Source organism: Ictidomys tridecemlineatus, unplaced genomic scaffold (assembly GCF_052094955.1).
Source record: "Ictidomys tridecemlineatus isolate mIctTri1 unplaced genomic scaffold, mIctTri1.hap1 Scaffold_295, whole genome shotgun sequence".
Taxonomy (NCBI): domain Eukaryota; kingdom Metazoa; phylum Chordata; class Mammalia; order Rodentia; family Sciuridae; genus Ictidomys; species Ictidomys tridecemlineatus.
Genome location: NW_027522374.1, coordinates 60,511 through 82,640, shown reverse-complemented (window position 1 = coordinate 82,640; position 22,130 = coordinate 60,511). Strand labels below are relative to the sequence as shown.

The 22,130-nt window shown below is 40.8% G+C and overlaps 1 protein-coding gene across 23 annotated transcripts in view; it reads left to right on the top strand.

Annotated features, from left to right (window-relative positions):
• The first annotated feature begins 11,503 nt into the window (after positions 1-11,503).
• LOC144373200 (palmitoyltransferase ZDHHC19-like) overlaps positions 11,504-22,130 on the top strand; it is a 68,919-nt gene continuing 58,292 nt past the window's right edge. For 22 of the 23 annotated variants that reach the window (XM_078036302.1, XM_078036303.1, XM_078036312.1 and 19 more), the window contains exon 1: positions 11,513-12,188. The gene's annotated coding sequence lies outside the window, so the exon portion shown is untranslated. Of the gene's footprint in view, positions 12,189-22,130 lie in introns of all 23 variants that reach the window. The other variant, XM_078036295.1, reaches the window with a different exon arrangement.

The following is a 22,130-nucleotide window of genomic DNA, read 5'->3' as shown; positions in this document are numbered from 1 at the left end:
TGATTCAGTGGTTAAACACTCCTGGTTTCAATCCTTGGTACACACACAAAATAGTTATTGTTATCCTGAGGGTAGATTGTCAGACCCACTCTTTGTAGGTACTTATTTCCTTGTTGACAGATTCTATGTGTGCTTGATTGTTGTAATTGTTTTTTGACATCTCCCTATTTGATTACAAGGGGAATTGTACAGGGTCATGACTGTTCATGCCTAATATCTACCTTGGCATAGGTAGGTGCTTAATAAACATTGGGCTGGGTGAATTGGTTGGATGAGTGTATACATGGATAGAAGGGTACATGAATGAGAGGGTATACCGATGGATTAGTGGATGAATGTAAGATGGATGGAAGATCATTCTTCCAATGATGGAAAAAATGGTTGGTGGGATAGATGGATGGATGGATAGATGGATGGATGGATGGATGATATGTAGATGGGTAAATGAAAACATAGCTGGGTGGATGGATAGAAGAATACATGTATGTAGATGCCCTCTTAACTTTTGAAAAGTGACTAGTGAGACAAACTGTCAGCATGCGCACACACGAATTATCCACACTCTGGGGATTAGGGGCACTAAGCTTCTATATACCGGATATGATCACTGCTATAATCTAACACCTAACTAAAGACAGTCTTACTTTTGGATGGTCTCCTATCCAAAATCAACCCATTTGCCATAACTATGGATTATTTCTTTCTCATTCCTTCAGGGGACCAACATGATATATGTTTGATGAGTTTGACAACCTGGGCTTTGCTCTGATGACTTTGGCCATGGTTGGAAGATGGTCTTACATATCAGTCCCCCCATCACTGGATTCCTTTTCTGTTTAGACATGGTTACTCTCCTTCAGGTGCCAACTGTGAGCTCTACCAAGCTGACCTCCTGAACACTCAGGCTAGGAAGCACATTACTTTATACTAGTTTTTGTCTGTCCTTACCAAGAACTGACTTTGCCAGACACCTTACTAGATGTTTCATCCCAAAGGAGTCCTTGTCTCCAAGTCACAATGGCCTGTGCATGTCAGTTGTGAAAACTGTGGCCTGCATAGATCAAACCTTCTTGAATAGATGTAGACAGATAAATGGAGAGTTGGAATCCTCATCAGTCTGATGCCAAGCCAGTTCACTAGGCTTAATTAATCTACCACCAGCCAAGGGAAATGGATGCTAATTCACTGGGCAGTTGCTTTGTTAAGTCTAAGCACTATAAAGAAAAGAAAGACTCGCTTTGTGAAACTAGTTTCGGGACACAGTGGTGTACGTGACCTGTGCAAGCTATACAAGACACAGCTAGTGATTCTGCTCCAATACACAGAGGAGAGGTCACACTCCTATCCACCAGGGTGTGGGTCTACTGCAGGGTCTGACCAAGGGCTTGCTCCTGCCCCACTTCACATTGCTCTTGGAACACACTTAGCTCTGCTGACAATGCCAGGTGCTAGCTCCCCAGGTCCCTCTCCAGTCAGACAGCCTCAGGGACAGGAGAGTGGCATGTTCACTTCATTTCTACCACCTGTGGACTCTCCAAGGGCACACCCTGGCTCCTGGGTAGACCAGGGGGAGAGAACACCCAGAACCTGTCATTTCAGTTCATCCACCATCAGCAGTTTGGGGAAACTGAGTCATCTCCTATTACGTCAGTTCCACTTGAAAGAAGATGGAATACCAACCTGGAGAGGTCACTGCCACCGTGACATGAAATACCATATTAGAAATCACAGTATAAGCCAGATGTGAGGGCACCCCCTGTAAGCCCAGCAACTCAGGATGCTGAGGCCCAGGGCTGCAAGTTGAAGGCCAGCCTCAGCAACTTAGCAAGACCCTGCTTCAAAATAAAAAATTAAAAGGGTGGTGATGTGGCTCAGTGGTCCAGCACTCCTGGATTCAATTCTCAGTACCAAAAAACATACTGCGTTATGAGTTCTGGAGTAAAAAGTGGTGCATTATTGTGAACTTGGCTTAGCAGTGTGTCACATCACAACTTCTACTCTCCCTCACCAGGAGCACAACCTGTTAACTCCAGGGGTTACAGAGAGAAGAAGCAGAGACGTGCCGCCTGTCCAGAGCTCCACATATTTGCAGGCCCAGTGTCTACGTACACTCCCTTTAAACCAGGTGGTCCTGGCACCGGAGAGCAGCCTGATGCCCAGCATCAGGTTCAGTCCCTGCTCCATGGGCCTCCTCCTTTGAAACTGGTGCTGGGGGCTCTGCTGAGGTCCACAACCCAGATCCCACAGTCAGCATATAGATAAGGAGTCTGGACATTGTTACTCACAATTCAGGTTCAAGCACAGCACAGTGAGCAGCACTTCCACCCAGCAGGATGGCTAGACCTGAAGGGCTGGATGAACTGTCGGTTCCTGGAAGGTCAGGAACCTCATGTGCGGGAGGGAGTGCACAGGGTACAGCTGCTTTGGAACACACCTGTGCATTTCCTCACCTATGAACACGGAGTTAGCTACTGTGTGACCCAGCAGTTCTCCCAGACACGTTCCATGAGGAGTGAAAACACATGCACACACACTGCCACACGGATGTTTATAGCACCATTATTCCAAAAGGTGGAAACGACCAAAAGTTTGTTATTTGACAGGTGAATAAAAAATGTGTCAGACCAGGCAGTGGGATCTCATTTGGCCACAAAATGAAATGAAGAACTGACATCTGCCTCGATGTGGATGAGCTCTGAGAACACGTTAAGCAGGAGAAGCCGGTTATAAGAGCCTGTAGCACAGTATGCTGTGGTTCAGAGAAACCCCTGGAGCAGGTGTTATAGAGACATGAAGCACTGTGGTGGCCGCCGGAGCGGGGTGCGGGCACTCTGCCCCACTGGAAGTGATGACAAAGTGGATGGGATTTCTTCCTGAGGAAATTAGATTCTAAAACTGGCAGTGCTGTGGGTTGTGCATCACCATGGAATGCCAAAGCCCACTGAACTGCACTCTATATGGGTCAACGACATGTTGTTTTGGGACTTGAATCTCGACTATGCTGCTTTTGCAAAACCCCACTCGCCCAAAGCCGCACACACCAGAGTTCTTGTCTCAAGCCTCATGAGGGTTTTTCAACCCCCACCCCAGCTTGTCAGAAGTAATGGTTGAGAGGAGAGCCATTAAGATGATGATAATTAAGTTATGCTGTCTATAATTGCTGTGACTGGATGATGCTAGATTGAAACAGGCTGTGTATTCAATTGTATATAGACCCCTGCTGTCCGCCTGGGCGCCAGGCGGGTCTGGGTCTTCTGTGAGCCTGATAAAGGTCTGTAGGACAGACATGTCCTGGCCAGGTCAGTCACTGTGTGACCCTCCCCAAACTCAGGCTCTGGATTAGAGGGGAGCTGAGCCTTTAGAGTGCACTTACTGTAGAACCCTCACCCCCAAGCCAGGGTGGGCGTGTGGGGCCACCAACAGCCACCAGGACCCTCTGTCCCACATGCTGTTATCAACAGCAGCAGCATCCAAGGGAGGATTAAGCTAGGTCCAAAGTCCTGGGGAAACCAGTCAGCACACTCCAGGCTGACCGCTTCCCTTCTGTGTGATGGATTGTGTTCACTGACGCAGGGAGCCCCCAAGGAGGGAGCAGATAAACGGAGTCCTAAGGAGCCCTGGAAAACACCACAGTACTGAAGACACGCGGCACGACCACAGGCCACCGATTCTTTTGAGGACAGGAATGGAGTCAAAGCTGAAGTCTCTGGGAACACCTGGCTGAGCAGGGCTGGCCTTGGCCGGACATCAAAGCCAGCATCCGATGAAGGGTGCTCAGGACCACCCTCAGATGAGGCCCCACGCTCCTGTAAAAGGGTGCTCTGTGTGGTCCTGCGCTCCTGTGGAAAGGTGCTCAGAACCACCCTCGGGCACCGCCCCACACTCCTGTGGAAGGGTGCTCTGGATGGTCCTGCACTCCTGTAAAAGGGTGCTTAGTACCAACCTAGGACACCACTCCACGCTCCTGTGGAAGGGTGCTCCGGGACCTCCCTTGAATGCCGCCCCACATGTGCCTTTTGCAGGAGGGCAAGGAGAAAGACTGGGAGTTGAGGACAGGGTTAGCGCTGTCAGCAGCTCGACTGCACTGGGGAGGGCGCAGGTGGCATCGGAGGCAGACGGGCATCCTGGGTGTCGCTGGAGCACCCTTTCCTTAAGGAGGAGCACACTTTCTGATAATTATTTCCTTTCTATCCACAATGCAGTGATGGCCTGTGGTGAGCTAGGGTCTGTACACCGTGAAGCTCTGGGTTCTACTCTCCTGGGAGGAGCCGGCTCCACGCAGGAGTCTCCCTGTCTGATGTGCTTCGCCCTTGCCTACCTGGGTGGGGGCTGCGGTCTTCTTGGAGGGACTCAGGACTTGTATTTCTGAACCTTCACTAGTTTCTTTCTCTTTTCCAACTCATCTTTCCTTAAATTAGCATTTCTCTGTTGGTTTGAACAATCACAGCAGATGTTCATTGAACGCTGATAAACGCTCAGGTCTGGTGCCATCTTTCATGGTTCTTGGTCAGGTTCCTCCTGAAGCCTGTCCTGTTCTCGCCCCCTCCGGCTCATGTGCTAATCACTTTTCTGTCTCCTCTGTGCCTCTTCGAAGGTAGGTAGGTTGGGAGCCTGGGAAAGCTGACCTCAGGTTTCCATCCTGTTCTGCAGGGATTACAAGCTAAGGCACCAGAGTGACGGATTTAATTCTGGCATGAAAACAGTTCATGGTAGAAAACTGACATTTCAGATCTGCAAGTGATTTTGAGACTCATTTAAGACAGGTGTGTCATTTTTAAAGGGAAAGCATGACTTTGGACAGTTAGGAACAGGATGTGGCCCAGTTCCTGCTTTTGGAATAAAGGCCAGGGAGTGGGTGGGGGGCTTGAAGGGCCCCTCCCACCCCAGCCCCTCCTCCTCAGGATGTGACCCTGTTGGGAAAAGAGGCAGCGCAGCTGGAGTCATTTTGAACTGAGGCCATCCTGGAATAGGGGCCTCTGGTGCACACTCCTGAGGGCCAGTCCTGGGGAACAGTGAGGACCGTGCCCTCCCCCTGAATACTGAGCCCAGTCTGTCTCCCTCCTCCTGCCCTCCAGAGCTACTAGGAAGAGCTTTCTCCCTTCCCTCACTAGGACGAGACCTTTGGCCTCTATTTTTCCGCAGAAGGACTTCTTTCTCTCTGCAGTCCTCCAACACTGAATCTCCCCCTCCCCCTCCCACCACACTGCAGCTCAGGGTGTCTGTCTGACCTAAATCGCCCTCTTCCCATGTCTCCGAGGTGACAGTTGCTACAGCCTTGACACAGGATAGGTTAAGATGACTCACACAGTTTTTCATTTAACCAGAAAATATCGAGCAAATAAATCACATAAAATGGGTCCGGAGTGGCTGTCCCAGGCTGCTCCCACTCTGGACTGGCTGCGGCCACAGTGGGATGCCAGCGACTGTGAACCTTTTATGAGTAACACTTAATATTTGTATTTTTCTTTCTATTTTACTTCCCTTTTTATTAGTGTCTCTATTTTCCAGCTGACTCAGTTATTAGTCTTAATTACTTAGCATATAGCATATTTTGGAATGATAAACATGAGTCCTTAAAGTTTGTTTTTATTTATTTATTCATTTTTTTTACAGAGGATTGAACCAGGGGTGCTTAACTGCTGAGCCACATTCCCAACCATTTTTACTTTTTGAGACAGAGTCTCACTATGTTTCTTAAGGTCTTCCTGGCCTCAAAGTAGCAATCCTCCTGCCTCAGGATTATAGGCATGTGCCAATGCATCTGGCTTGTTTTGTTTTTCTTTAAAGGCTGCCTTAAATATTTTGTATTCCTTGAATTTTCATGCAAATTTTAGAATCATTTTGGCAATTTCTGCAAAAAGTGGGATCTGGGATATTAATAGGTATTGTGTTGACTATGTGGGTCCATTTTGGACATATTGTCATCTTAACGATGCTGAGTCTTCTGATCTATGATCAAATGACATTTTCATTCATAAAGGCTTCCTCAAATTAATTCAACAGTTATAATCTTCAGAGTATAAGTTTTATAATTATTTTGTTAAGTTTATTTTTAATGATTTTGTTCTTTTCAATAGTATTGTGAATAGAATTGTTTTCTTAATTTCTTGATTTTTGTTGATGTGTGTAGAAATATAATTGATTTTGTATGATGATTTCATCAAACATCTTTATTCTGATGAATTTTTAGCTGTTTTCTTGGGATTACATACATATAATTAAGCACAGTGTGCGCTGTCACTGTGCTTGGTGCTGGCTCTCTTCTCTGTGGACCTGGAATGCAATGGTGTCACCCATGGCAGAGTTGGGCCGACAGAGCCCTGAAGGGAGAGCCTGGGCCTCCTGAGCTGGGAGAGTGCAGCTGGACAAGGGACTAATGGGCACTGAACACACCCAGGAACCCTTTGCGCTACCTGGAGAGAGCCCAGCTGACCTCACACACAAGTGGATGACCCTGTGCGAGAGGACAGCACTGCAGGGAGAGGTGGCCGAGTCCCCAGATTCCTGCTGGTGGTGGGACGGGCACTCGAGTGGGGCAGTCTGGCCAGGTCTACCCGGTTTGCCCCTTTGTGTTGAAGAGCGTGCCAGTGTGCACACTGTAACCCACTTTGCCTGCACACCTGTCACAGCCACCTGCCTCTAGCAGACCCGCACTCCTACTCATTCTGGAAACTGTCGCTCTTTGCAACATGACGGGTCAGCTCCCGTCCAGACTCCCCAGCTGATTTTAGCAAGACGGTCTCCCCTCAGCATGTCCGCCTGATGAGTGGCGCTCATGGCCGCCTGTCATTAGCAGGAGCTTCCTGACTCTGGTGTCCCTGGCACGATGCAGAGGGAGTGGGCACTTCAGATCCACATGACAGACGACCTGCTCCCTCAGGTGCGCCTGTGTTTCCTCCGCTGACAGCAATGTCACAATTCCTGCTTCTTGTCTGAATATTAATTAGTATTTAAGACTCATTAAGCTGGTTTTAGTAATTTATTTCATCCTGTAATTAGATATTATAATTAGATTATATCTATCAGATTTTCAACTTTCCTTTAATAAGAAATTGTTCAATATGTAAAGATAAAAATTTATCAAATTATAACACATCATTTGAGCTAGATAAAAATCCGGTTTTGCAATAGTTGAATAATAGCATAATGACAGTTTGGAGTTTTGTTTTTATGGGAATGTGTATTTTCTAGGTGGTGAGTTGTCCCAGGCATTGTGGAACCTTTCCAAGTGACAACTGTCCCTGGAACTAAGCCTGACCTTCAGAAGTGGGAGGACTCTGGTGCCATACCCAGCAGCACCTCTTAACTCTCCCGTCCTGAGACTCCCTGTGGGAACTGGCCTAAAGGGTATGTGTGGCAAGTGGGAATGAGGACCAACGGCAGTCCCAGGTCCTGTGTTGCAGTGCAGTGGCATCCACACCCGGGTGAACCAGTTCCAAAGGCAGATGCAAAGAGCAGTTACTCTCTCTTACTAGGTACTTTAAAGTTTTAAATAATTTTTACAAGGAAACCACCCATGTGTAATCAACAAAACTGTAATCCTTGGCATAAATATGGAATATCATTAGTTTTAATTCAAGCATGGCAGATTTGAAAAACAAATAGAAGTGTAAAATGGAAGGATAAGCCAAGAGAAAATACTTAAAACGGGAAAAATTTTAATAACTCCACAAAAGATTATCCAAATGGCCAGTGAACATATATTCAAGCTCATTATTACTACTCAAGGAAATACAAATTAAAACCACAAGATACCATTACATACACACATATGACAGAACTTAATAATTGAAAATATGTATAAAGAGCAACATGATCTTTTATGTATTCTAGTAGCAGTGAAATCTGTACTAGTTTGGAAAACTGCTTAGTATTATTTCTTAAACTTGAAGATATACATACTTGATGACAAAACATTTTTATCCCTGAATATGTACTACAGAGTAATTAACTGCATAAGTATACCAAGAGACATGCACAAGAATAAAATTATGTCATTTGCAAGTGTAATGGTGGAACTAGAAAATATCATGCTAAATGATATAAACCAATTCCAAGAAACCAAAGGCTGAATGTATTCTCTGATAAATGGATGCTGATCCACAGTGGGAGTGGGGGTAGGGAAGAATGAAGGGCCTTTGGATAGTGCAAAGGAGAGTGAGGGGAGGGTGAGGCATTGAGGATGGGAAGGACATTACAATTAAACAGATACTATTAGCTTATATACATGTATAATTACAGTACTGGTGTGACTCAGCACCATGTACAACCAGAGGAATGAGAATGTATGCTCCATTTGTGTACATTGTGTCAAAATGAATTCTGCTTTACTGTCATGTAAAACCAGTTAGGACAAAAAAAAAATCACAGTACCTGGCACATAGTAGGTGTTCAATAAATATTGTTAAAATAATTTACACAAAAGAATGTTCATAATAGCAAGTTTTATCAGTAATAGAAAAACATTGTTGGGCTGGGGTTGTGGCTCACTTGTAGAGTTCTCACCTAGCAAGTGTGAGGCTCTGGGTTTGATCCTCAGCACCACATAAAAATAAAATATAATAAAAGCAAAAAAAAATTCAACCATAAAAAAATAAATTACATCTTATGCAGAAAACTGGAAGAAAATTTAGTACAACAAACACCATTATCAGTGATGCTTACATACATAACTTTGAGAGATGACAATATTCTTTTTTATATATGTACCACATTTTGTTTATCTGCTCATCTATTGACGAATTCTTGGGATTCCTTCCACCTTTTGGCTACCTTGCACATCTCATTCCCTAAGGATTAGTGGTGTTGAGTACCTTTTTGGCCCTTTTTTTGAAAAAATATCTATGTAAGTCCTGTGCCCATTCTCTAACCAGAATTTTTAAATAATTTATAAATAGAAATTCTTTATACATTCAGGACATGTATTGGAGACATGATTTCCATGATACTATTTAGTATTTTAATACTAATTAGTACTCATTCAAAATAAGTTCAGTTTCCTGATACTTTGGAATGAGAATCATAAGAAATAAGGCTGGACTAGTGTGACTTAAGGTTATCACTTTCTTTAGGAATATAAAACACAATATCAGAGTAGATTTAAGCCGCTGTTTTAATTTAAAGTGGCTATCTACTTCAGTGACAAGAAAAATCTATTTGTGAACTTAGTATTTAAATAGTTTTTGAATTTTGTTTCCCCAAAGTACATACATTATATGGTCAGATGGAAAAACATTTATATAATGAGAAATTGTTAGATATCATACATACACAGTTGCCTAAAATTTATTTTCAAATATATTGCTGAATTGCTGTTAGTGATAGCAGTATTTTAAAGTTCTTTTTGTAGAAAACATTTTTCTTTTTTGCTCTTTACAAATCGGTCCCCTCACATGGTTGATTATAAATCTTGTTTTTCATTTTTTCCTCATATTAATTCATATAAACTACTCTTTATAAAGATAAATTTTAGTTTTTAAAACATTCTTCAATCATTAATAGGAAGAAGAAAATAATCTCATTTCCCAATTCACAAATTCTTTATGATGTAATTTTACATTCACATGAAAATATCATTCTGTCCTTCATTGCTAAAGACATATGTACTCTCTGACTTCAGCAAATTTAGAGAAAGTATTGTTTCCTTTTTTTTAGGAGGTCTCTAGTTTAAAGCTTCAGGGGAAGGTGTATTGTTACACCTCCTAAACCTTTTAGGCACATTCTTCACTTCTCTGTGCTTTACTTCCTTTATTTGTGCCATGTTTATGATAAAAAGGCTTATCTTACAGGGATGTAATAAAGATTAATAAGATAATACATGAGAGAACATGGACAGAGAAATACAAAATAGTAATCTTTCTTTGGTTTAATATCTAATTTTTAAGTGTTTATAAAATATGTCATTTATTTTAGTAAATTCTGCCAGGTTTTTTTTTTGGGGGGGGTACTTCCCATGTGTAGGAACTCTAGTAAAAATCAATAGAAAAACTATATTTTAAGGTGTTTACATTTTAATGAAGAACACTGAATTACAATATAAGTGGTTAATACAAGTAATATTATGAGACCACCATGGTAGATCTCACTAAATCTGCATAGAGCAATCAGATAAAAATTCATGTGAATTTGTTGGATGAATAATGATTTACCTAGTTAAGTGTGTTTGACCTTAGTTATTTGAATAAGTCATGAAAGATAAATACTGAAGAACTATTTATATTGCAAATTGAAATGGGAGAATGTAGTAAAATTCTGACTAGATCTTATAATGGGGAAAAATATCCTAAAAATGTTACTGGGAATACTGACAGAACTGGAATATGAAATGTAGATTAGGTAATAGATTTTATCAATATCTAATTTCCTGAAATGTATCACTGTACTGAGCTTCTGCAAAAAAAAAAAAAAAGATAAAAGAAAGTAAGGAAGGAAGAAAAGAAAGAAAGAAAATACTTATTCTAAAATATACCACTGAAATATTAAAGGAGTCAATATCAAATATCAAATATTTGAAAATTTGTGATACATTTGATTTTTTCATGTATTCCAAAAATGATCTCAAAAGCAATCAGAAATATTTCCTGTTCTTCTCCAAGGAACTGGAAAGTGTCAAAAACTACTCTTAAAAGGAGTAAAATGGTGCACAAGAATGATGAAGTTTGTGGCAAAATGTTAAAAACAAATTACTGACCAAATATATAGGAGTTTATGTGTTATTTATGCAACTTTTCTGTGAATGTGCTGTCGCTTCAAAAGAAAAAAAATAGAGAAAAGGCTTACTTGGAATACAAGTTCATTAAGAGCCACTGTAAATATCCTAAAGGCTAAGTTCATTGGGTATTTAGCAAAGCCAACACTTAGAAAGCATCTGGAGCCCATGAAAGAGTATGATTAATTTGTAAGTAGAGGCTCGGCCTCGCTCAGTGGCGCCATGAGAGGAAAAGTTTGCAGGAGCGCTGCGGGGCCTCGCGCGACCTGACGCCCGCTCCCTCTGCGGCGCCTGGTCCTGCCCAGGCCACAGCGCCCGGCGGCGTCCTGGCCCAGAGCCTCCTCCTCCGACCCCAAGGGTCGCCTGGGGGAAACACCTTGGGGCTCCTCAGGCGGGTGGAGGAGCAAGGGTCCCAGGAAGACCCACGGTTAGTGCGGAGGGTCGGGGCCCGTGGCGGGGCGCTCCGGAGGGCAGGCCCCGCGTGGACCTGGCCCCCGCCCCCCGCGCCCTCACCCCCCCCCCCGCGCCCTCACCCCCCCCCCCCGCGCGGCCCTCGGCCCCCCCCCCCCCCCCCCCCCCCCCCCCCGGCGGCCCTCGCCCCTCCCCCGGCCCTCGCCACTCCCCCGCCCCCCCCCCGCGCGGCCCTCGCCACCCCTCCCCCCGCCCCCCCCCCGCGCGGCCCCGCCCCCCGCCCCCCCGCGCGGCCCCGCCCCCCCGCTCCCCCCGCCCCCCCCCCGCGCGGCCCCCGCGCCCCCCCCCCCCCCGCGGGGCGCCCCGCTACCCCCATTGCGCAGGCCCGGCCGCCCCAGCGCGCATGCCCTGGGCTCGGGAGCGCTGCTGGCCCCCAGCCGCCCCTGTGATCCTGTTGGCTGCTGTCAGGTCCCAGCCGCCACTGGCTGCGCCGCTTGGACTTCTTGCGGCCGGGCGGTGAGTTTCCTGCGTGAGCAGCGGCGGGGGCGTTCTCCCGCGCAGGGGCGGGCGACATTCCGCGCCCCCACTTTGCTGCGACCTTTGCGGGCTCGCCGGCGGGTGCGGGCGGTAAGCGTCTGCGCGGGGCGGAGGGACGCCGTGCTGCGGGAGGGAGAGCTCCGTGTCAATTTTTTTCTGGCACCAACCGCGGCCGGAGTCTGTGGCGCGTGGGCGGTGAGCGCGGGGACCCCGGCGTGGCAGAGCCATGGATGGACCGGATCGGGGCCTTGGACTCTGCAAAAAGCTGCGGTCACAGTCGCAGCGAGACCGGGAGATGCGCTCCCGGGTCCGTCTGGGGGTTGGCTCGTCGGGCGGTGGGGCCTGCTGGACTCCGGGCGCCCTCGCTGGCTTTGTCGTCGGGCTCCTAGGAGGAAGACAATGGGAAGCCCCTGTCCTCCGCCTGGTCCTGCCCAGACCCCCGCGGAGGAAGCGGAGCGAGTCCACCTTGGCCAAAGAGGACATCATCGATGGGTTTGCCAGGACCAGCTTTGTCCCTTTTGAAGGGCTGGAGGTAAGCGCCCCCTCCCCCACGTCTGCCTTTACGCACAAAAATTGGAAAAAAATGGTTTCTGTGTTCCTTCCAGAAACAGCACTGTTACTTGCACTTGGCTTCTGCTCCTAACTTTGCTACTCTGTATGTATTTAACCCTAAGCAAACTTCATAATCTTTTGTACCTCATTTTATTTTATTTTTTTTTAAAGAGAGAGTGAGAGAGGGGGACAGAGAGAGAGAGAGAGAGAGAATTTTAACATTTATTTATTTTTTTCTTAGTTCTTGGCGGACACAACATCTTTGTTGGTATGTGGTGCTGCTGAGGATCGAACCCCGGGCCGCACGCATGCTAGGCGAGCGCGCTACCGCTTGAGCCACATCCCCAGCCCCTGTACCTCATTTTAAAGGTGTTGAATGTATACATTGCTACTACACCTTCCAGCAGTGGAAGTATGTGATTTTACAGATGACTGAATGCTCTGAATAAGATTAAGAAAGCTTTTTTTTTTTTTTTTTTTTTTTTTTTTTTACAGTGTCTACAGGTCAATCCAAAGTGCTGTAAGTGTCCTCAGCTCTTAGGTTGTTTGGTATCATTGAAAACTATAGTATGGAGTTGTTTTTTAAAATAGGCTCAAATTTTCACTTGTCTTAGTGTTTCACTTTGACTTGTAGTGATACCTACTTAGAACTTTAGGGAAGATGGGTTAACTAGTGCAGAGGATGACAAGATGTCTGGAAAAATCATTATTTGAAATACTCTCCAGATAAATAAATAAATATTCTCCCAGTATTAGGGATTGAACTTAAGGGTGCTCTTCACTGAGCTACATCCCCAGCCCTTGTAAGAATTGCTTTATTTTGAGGCATGGTCTTGCTACATTGCCCAAGTTGGCCTTGAATTTGTGATCCTCCTGCCTCAGCCTCCTCCAAAGCTAGGATTGCAGGCATGTGTCACCATGCTTGGCACTCTGGTTATATTATTTATTGTGCTGCCATATGAATTTTCCACCTGTTCTTCTAACTAAACTTAATTGTGTGTATGTTTATATATTTATCTATTAGGGGATTCTATCTTAAAATGAAATAGCGGCATAAAAAGGAAAAACCACAAGTATTACAGAAAGTCTTTAAATAGATATTGGTTTTAGTTTTACCATGTATAACCTGTGTATCTTTGTGCAATTTATTCAAATCTCTGATCACCTGGCTCCTTGGATGTGAATTCGAGTGATAACATTGCTTATATTTCTTTATATCTATAGAGTAAATGCTGGCATTACTCAAATAAGAAGGGCTTAGAATTATAACTGTTGATAACTCCTTCAAAAAGATGTTCCAAGAAGTAAAATGGGCCTATGAAAAATTCTTTAAACATAAAGTCCTATCCACCTGTTCATCATTATTAATTGTTACTATTGTTAGGCTTTTCATGCAGAATGCATGCTACTTAATTAATATTTGGATTATCAGATATGAGTTTTAATTTGTGGAATATAGTTTTTCTTTAATTCTATCAAGACATATTGCATTAATATTTATTGGTACTATCTTTCCCTTCCTAGAGAAGTCCCTACATTATCATGATTTATTTAATTTATTGAACATTTATTTTAAATAAACATTTAAGAATGTATATTTGCTATGCTCTGCTTTAGCTATATCAAATTTTGACACACAGTGCTTTGTTTTCAATGTCATTGAAATTACATTGTGATTTTCTATAAAACCCTTGTTTTTTGTAAAAGAATGCTTTTGAAATTTATTCCTGTCCTAATTTTTTTTTTATTTGCAATTGGTTTATTGACAAAACCAGGTCATTTGTTTTATAGTTTGTCTTACTCAAAATTTTGGTAATGTATCCTTGTCACATGTTTCTTTGTCCCCTCTATTTCCTGAAATTTGACTATTAAATCTAGAGCCTTAATCAGGTTTTAGTGACACATCTCTGGCAAGAATATAGTAGCCAGGCATGGTGTAACTTGCCTGTAGTTTCAGCTATGCTGGACGCTGAGGTACGAGGATTGGTTGAGCCCAGGAGTCAGCCTGTACAACACAGGGAGACTCTGCCTCCAAAAAAATAGAGAAAAAAGAAAGAAAACTTCATAGGTATTATTTTTGTGTTACCATTAACTGACAGTAACATGTTATCATCTTTTCTAATGTTAGCCATCAACAATTATTGTCTGCATCTTAAACAGTAATTGATAAAGGACGAGAGTGTATGTAAACATTACTTTTAACTGTTTGTTGAGATATTTCTATAAAACAAACGCACTCATATCAGCAATTTGACTCCCCAGATCAAATTCAGTCAGAAGAGGTCATATGAAAATGGGATAATTTCTTTCTCTTTACTGGATGTTTTTTTTTAAATAATGGACTTGTTCTCTAGCATGAACATGATGAAGCGTTCTTTTCTTAGTATCATTATGAAAGCACAGAATGAAACTTATGTGATTGTTTCAATTATGGAATCATGACACCAAATTTGTTCAGATTTTTGCATTAGAAACCATCCTGAGTCCTTCTAACATAAACTCCAATATATTTTCATAGTTTTCTTAATTGTTTCAAGATCATCTTGTGCATTTTTATTACTATTATTATTATCAATATATATTATAAAAAGTATTGGGTTTTACTCTGACATTTCCATATATACATGTATCATATTTTGATCATGTCTACCCTCCATTCTACTTTTTCTTGCTCTTTGCCCACCCCCCAGTATCCTTCCCCCTTCCCAATAATTTTTTTCTACTTCAATTCATCTCCTTCCCACTTTTTACCCTTTGAAAAAACACTAAGGAATGGTCTATTTGGATTTTTTTTTTTGGTGGTGGTGGTGGGGAGGGGGGAACTAGGGATTGAAGCCAGGGGTACTTAGCCATTGACATCCCCTATTTATTTTTACTTTGAGACAGGGTCTCACTCAGTTGATAGGGCCTTGCTTAGTTGCTGAGGCTGGCCTTGAACTTTTGGTGCTCCTACTTCAGCCTCCCAAACTGCTGGGATTACAGGTATGCACCACTATGCCCAGCTCTAGTTGGATTTTATGGTAAATCTATTTTTAGTTTTTTGAAGAATCTGTAAACGGTTTTCCATACCAGCTATACTAATTTACATTTTCATCAACAGTTTATACAGATTCATATTTTTTCCACATTTCAACTAGCATTTGTTATTTTATTTTTTGCTTTTGCTTTGGTTTGTTTATTTATATGACAAGAGCCATTCTGAATAGGGTGACAGGAATCTCCATGTAGTTTTTTGTGATTTATTAAGGCTAAAGATATTATTTTTACATATATTTGTTGTCTTGTATTTGTATTCTTTTGAGAAATGTCTGTTCAGATCATTGGTCCAGTTACTGATTGGAATATTTGTTCTTTCTAAAGATTAATTCTCTGTCAGATGAATAGCTGGCAAAGATTTTTCCTCATTCTATAGATTTTCTCTTCACTCTCTTGGTGGTTTCCTTTGCTGTGCAGCAGAGTTTTGATTTATTGTAATCCTATTTGTCAATTGTTGCTTTTGTTTCCTGAGATATCAAAGTACTATTCAGGAAATCATTGCATGTTCCAGTATTTTGAAGTGTTTCCTATATGTTTTCTTCCAGTAGTTTCAAAGTATTAAATTAAGATTTTGATCCATTTTGAGTTGATTTTTCTTCAGGGTGATTGAAATCTAGTTTCAGTCATCTGCATGTGGATATCCAGTTGTCTTAGTACCATTTGTTGAAAAGGCTTTTCTCCAGTATATGACTTTTGGAACTTTATTGAGATCAGCTGTCTGAAGATACATGGGTTTATTTCTGGGTCCTCAATTCATTTATATATATATATATATATATATATATATAGAGAGAGAGAGAGAGAGAGAGAGAGAGATTGTAATGAAAATTGTATTATCTGTAAATAGGGAGATATATCTTATTTATGTTTATATTCTTTTTTTAATATTTATTTTTTTAGTTGTAATTTTACATAATACCTTTATTTTAATGTGGTAGTGAGGATCAAACCCAGGGCCTCACATTTGTGCTAGGCAAGTACTTTGCTGCTAAGCCATAACTCCAGCCCCTTTATATTCTTTTTTTTTGTATCCATGGATATCTGTTTTTATGTCTATACCAGGTTTTTTTTAATTGCCAAAGGCCAATGTCTCGGCTTGGCACCAGAATCACGAGCCACCACACAGCTTTGTAGATTCAAACAGCAATTCTTTATTCCAGCTCTCACACCGCCTCCACACAGGTCCAGGGGCAAACACGTTCTGCCGTCTCCCGCACAATCCACCTACTCCACGAGGCTCTCTCCAAAATCCCATTTTAATCTCAGGAGAACTCAAGGGAACAAGCAGCAGGAACACCCTAATCCCAGCAATAATCTTCAACCGCCAACTTCCCTAAAACCCATATCTTAAACTGGCAACGCCTTAAACTCAAGGAGCCGGTTACTTCCTCAAACCTGATCAGCTCTAAACCCGAATCCGCCTTGGTCCTTGAGCAAGGTCACCTTATTAAAGCATGCATGCAATGTTCCATCAAATGTCCTCTAAGCAGCATGGGGTACGCTTGGCAAGGAAATTTCGATGCGTCATTCCTACTTGGTAATGGCCCTCAGCATTTAATTAAATAGCTCTGTAGTATACTTTATTTATTTGCTTGTTTAGTCATTTGTTTATTTAATTTTAGCATTACAATTCTTAATACACCTTTATACCATAATTTATCATATTTTTGATTGTATATAAGGTACGTTGACACCAAATTCACATCTCATATTTTGTATACTGATGAGGGTCTCTATAGTATATTTTAAAATAAAGGATTACAATGCCTACATCCTTAGTCCTTTTGCTCAGAATGATTTTGATTATTTGTGGTCTTTGTTCATTCCAGATGAATTTTAGGATTTTTTTTCTATTTCTGTGAAGAACTGTGAAAGATGTCATTGGTATTTTGATTGTGATTGCATTGAATCCATAGATCACTTTCAGTACTATGGCTGTCTTAACAATATTAATTCTTCCAATCCATGAACATGGAGGATCTTTACATCTTCTACTCTCTAATCTCTTTCTTCACTACTTTCCAATTTTCACTGTAGTAATCTTTCGACTCCTTGTTCAAGAAACACTGATTTCTTTCTCAGTCCATTCATTACTGATATATAGAAAAGCTATTGATTTTTGTATATTGATATTGTATCCCTACTACTTTGCTGAATTTATTTATCAGTTTTGAGTCCTTTGGTGGAATCTTCAGGATTTTCTCAGAATATAATTGTATTATCTGCAAATAGGGATAATTCAACTTCCTCCTCTCATATTTATGTCACTTTAAATATTTTTCTTACCTAATTGCTCTGGCTAAAATTTCAAGCAATGTACTGAATGAAAAGGTTGAGAATAGATACTCTATTTCCTGATTTTAGAGGAAATGCTTTCAGTTTTTCCCCATTCAGAATGATGATGGATATAGTTTTATCATATATAGCTTTTATCATAATAAGGTATCTTCTTTCTATATCTAATTATTCAGAACTTAATCATGAAGGACTGTTGAATTTTACCAAGGACTTTTTCTGCATCTATTGAGATGATCATGTGATGTTTATTCTTGATTCTATTTATGTGCTGTATGCTGTATTACATTTATTGATTCATATATATTGAGCCATCATTGCATCCTAGGAATGAAACCAACTTGATCATGATATATGCTCTTTTTAATGTGCTGTTGAATTCCATTTGAAAGTATTTTATTGAGGATATATATTATCTATGTTCATCAGGGACATTGGTCTATAGTTTTTTGTTGTTGTTGTTGTATCCTCATCAAGTTTTGGTAACTGGGTCATATATTGCAGAATGAGTTTGAAAGGGTTTCTTTCCATTTTAATTCATGGAATAGTTTGAGGAGCATTGGTGGTCGTTCTTTAAAAATCTGGTAAAAATTCATCAATGAATCTGTCTGGTTCTTATACTTTTTTGTTGGGAAACTATTTATTACTGCTTCAATCTCATTGCTTATTATTGATCTATTTAGATTTTTTTATGTCCTATTGGTTCGATTATGGTAGGTCATCTGGGCCCAGAAATTTGTTAATTTTTTCTAGAATTTCCAGTGTATTGGTATATAGTTTTACTCAATATTGCTAATGATCCTATGAATTTCAGTGATATGTGTCATATTATCCTTTTTTCATCTCTTTATTTGTTTGGTGTGTTTTTTTTTTGGTTTTTTAGTAGCTAAGTATTTGTCAATTTTGTTTATCTTTTCAAAGAACCACCTTTTAGTTTAATTGATCCTTTCTATTCTTGTATAAAATAAGTGGTTTTTATTTTGAAATTGCATATAGACACTGTCTTTTTCTTATAAGACTGCAAGTGCTCCTGCAACCCCTCTAATAAATAAGCACCACCCAACTTTTTTGAGGTCCAATGCTATTTCCAAACCACATGTTTCAAACATCCTGCCATCGGATGCACCCAAGAGGAGGTGTGCTCCATTGCCTCCAATGGCAGCATCTCAGAGTGCCCCTCAGGATCTTACAAACATACAGGAGAGGCCAGCTTCTTGTGTGCTGAAATCCACAAGTGTGGAGGAGACTGATAAGGTGGGTAGATTTGTTTTGTTTTACAGGATGAGACAAGGTTACGTAACTTAGACCCCCAAGAAAGTTAGTAACAGTTATTAATATGTAATAACATGAATAAGTACTTAACTAAAATTGGTACTGGGAAAAGATTATATGTAGTTTGATGCAATGAAGAATAAGTTGCTATTTTAAGGAGCTTTTTTTTTCAAGCAAATAGCTGGTTTATAAACATTAAGTCTTACTTAATGCATATATTACAGATGAAAATGCTTATTTTCAAATGAAAATGTTTTTAAACAACAGTCTTTGTGCTAATTCATGGGCTTCTAATTTGTATGTCTTCTTTACCTAATTTTGAGATTCTGCAGAGGAAATACTGGTGTGTACCTAAAATCAATACTCTATTTTTTAAAATGAGCCTTTTAATAGAACATATTGTGATTACCTTTATGTGTTCTTATGTTCAAAGCATTGTTCTATGTGTACCTTTTCCTTTAAATTTTATTTTTATTCTTTTTCTTTATTGTCTTATTTTTACTCCCCCAATTATTATTGGTTCCCTTTAATCCTAAATTTGGGAATTTATTAGCAAACAGCTTTTTATGACTAAGCAATCTGAACATTCTTGCTTTATTCATGTGGAAGGTAGATGATTTTTCAAGTAAATGTGATTGAACATAAGATGATGTATTATGTTGCTTGTAATCACACAATGATTTTAATGACTTTGAGAGCAATTTTTATTTTGAAGTATTCAATACAACAGGTGGTCTTCTCATATATGGTTGAAGGATTTTATTTCCTCCTCAGAAATTTAGTAAATTCTAGCCTCAAGAAATGAACTCTTCCCATCACCTAATATGCATTTGGGTACTTTCTTAATTTAAAAAAAAAAACCCAGCAACTTGATTATAGTTTTTTTTTGTAAACTATCATGTGTGTCTTTAGAACATAGCAATTTGAATAGAAACACATCTTTAAAGAAATGCTTAATGAAGTTGTTACTTAGAAAATCAACTCTCTTATTTCTATTAAGACGTCTAATTTAATGTTTGTGGTGTAAAATCTCATAAACAAGAATTTTTTTCTGTGATGGAGTCATTTTTCTGACAAACTTTTCCAGAGTTACTGCTTGGTAGTTGAGTGAAGCTTTGCAAAAAAGGTGATCATTGAGTTCAGTCTTGAAATGAGTGTGGGAGTCCATCGGTCAGGTGGAGGACCCTGTCCAGAGATTCAGTTCCTGAATACAATAGCTTGCCTGGGTGTGTGCAAGGATCAGATTGAACCAGCAAGGAAATCTAGAACCAAGTTAGGGTCAGAGACTTCATTTTGTGCTTGTAGCTTCTTTGCATTTCTTCATAGCAAAAGCATTTTCAGGGTTTTTTTATACTTGTATTTACCCTAAAATTACATCCTAAGTGTGTAAGTTATTATACTCTCAAGTAGTTACCAAAGCATCTTTTTCTGTATATAGAAATCATCATAGCCCCTGCTTATAAATCTTTCTTCTGGATTTCCTCATTTAACCCATTCCAGTGAAGTTCCTTTGTACTTGGATCCCCAGGAGGTCTAGGTTGTCTCTTAAAATTCTGGACTGTGCTACCAGTGACCTTACTGAAAGCTATTTCTTTTGATTCTCGCCCTCTGCTCTATGACCACTTGGTGCCCTCTGTTAAGTAATCTTTTTTTAGTATGTTGCCTTTGGCAAACTACACATCTTTATACAATTTTTGATTATTTTTTCTTTTGATCTGGACATCTGGATAGTTCTTTGGTGTATTGTTCAGCAGAACCCAGAATTTTATTTGTTTTTCCCTAGAGAAGCTGAAGAACCATTTTTTATTTATTCATTACAAAAGTGCATGTATGCACACACGTGAATTCTTGGTTTGCCTAGGCATCTTAGTGCCTTTTCCTTACATTCCTGGCCATATTTGATGTGAATAGTCACCCTTTGGTCCTGATTTTTTATCTTCTGCTGCATCTCACTGTGTACCTCCGTACCTTGCACAGATCCAGGAGGAGTCAGTTTTTGTTGTTGTTGTTTTTTTTTAGATGGGGATTGAACCAGTGATGCTTTATCACTGAGCAACATCAAAAGGTCTTTTATTTTTAATTTTGAGACAGAGTCTCGCTAAGTTGTTGAGGCTGGCTTTGGACTTGCAGTCTTCCTGCCTGAGTCCCTGGGATTACAGGTGTATACCATGGTACCCTGCTAGGAACCAACTTCTTATACTTTAACCACATCCTATTTTTATTTTCCTTGTTGTCACTCTTTTACCCATTGTCTGAATTGGAGATACCTGAATTCATGATTCACTATGTTCACTCTACTCTTTAAGAGGCAGCACATCTGTTCTTTTGTTACATCCATGGGCTGATAATTTTCACTATGTGATTTTAATAGTGTCCCCCCTATGTCCAGGTCTTAAATAAATGAAGTCATATTTAAAACTAGTGTTTTGTGGATATACTTATGGGTGTAGAGATGAGAGCATCTTAATTTTAAGTTAGACCCAAATCCACTGGTGAGTATGCCAATGATGAGTCCACAGAGAGGGCACATAAGGTGAAGACAAAGCAAAGGTGATGTCATGCTGCTGCATGCAGCTAAGGAGCACCAGCAGCCAGCAGAAGCCATGGGATCATGGCCTTTCCAACACCTTGATTTTCTTGATTTCAGATTTCTGGCCTTAGAAACCATGAAAGAAGAACTTTGGGTTGATCTAAGCTACTCATTCATGGAAATTTGTTATAGCAGTTATAGGAAACCAATATATCAGTAATTCCAATCCTGGTATTCTTCTGGTTGTACCTTGACCTCACTGTTACTTAGTGACTCATTACACGAATAAATCAACATATTTAAAACCAAAATCATTTTTTCCCTCCTAGACTGAAAAGCTAAAGATCATTTTTTAGTTTTTTCCTTATTCTTTCACATCTACTTAGAAACCAATTCTTCACATAGTCACCCTTCATAATGTCCTCCATTTCCTTTGCTGAAGTCATTCCTAGGAAAATACAGGCAGAGTAAGGTGAGAAATAGTATTGAACTTATCCTCAGGATGCTCTAAATGGAGCAAGCTGCCACATTTCTATTTGTTAATTATCATTTCCCAGTTCAGAAACCTCAGTTTGCTGTGATTGATTTTCTGGGTCTCAAGTTTCTTTACAGACTGATCATAACTTTTAAACTTTTAATCCTCATCATTTTCAGGATGCTTTTAACTCTGACCACAAGATTTGACTTACTGTCTCTCATGTGAAATCCTGCTTCCTTTCCTTTCATAATTGAATGGCCCGATTGCAGGTACAAAAGTGCATGTATGCACACACATGAATTCTTGGTTGC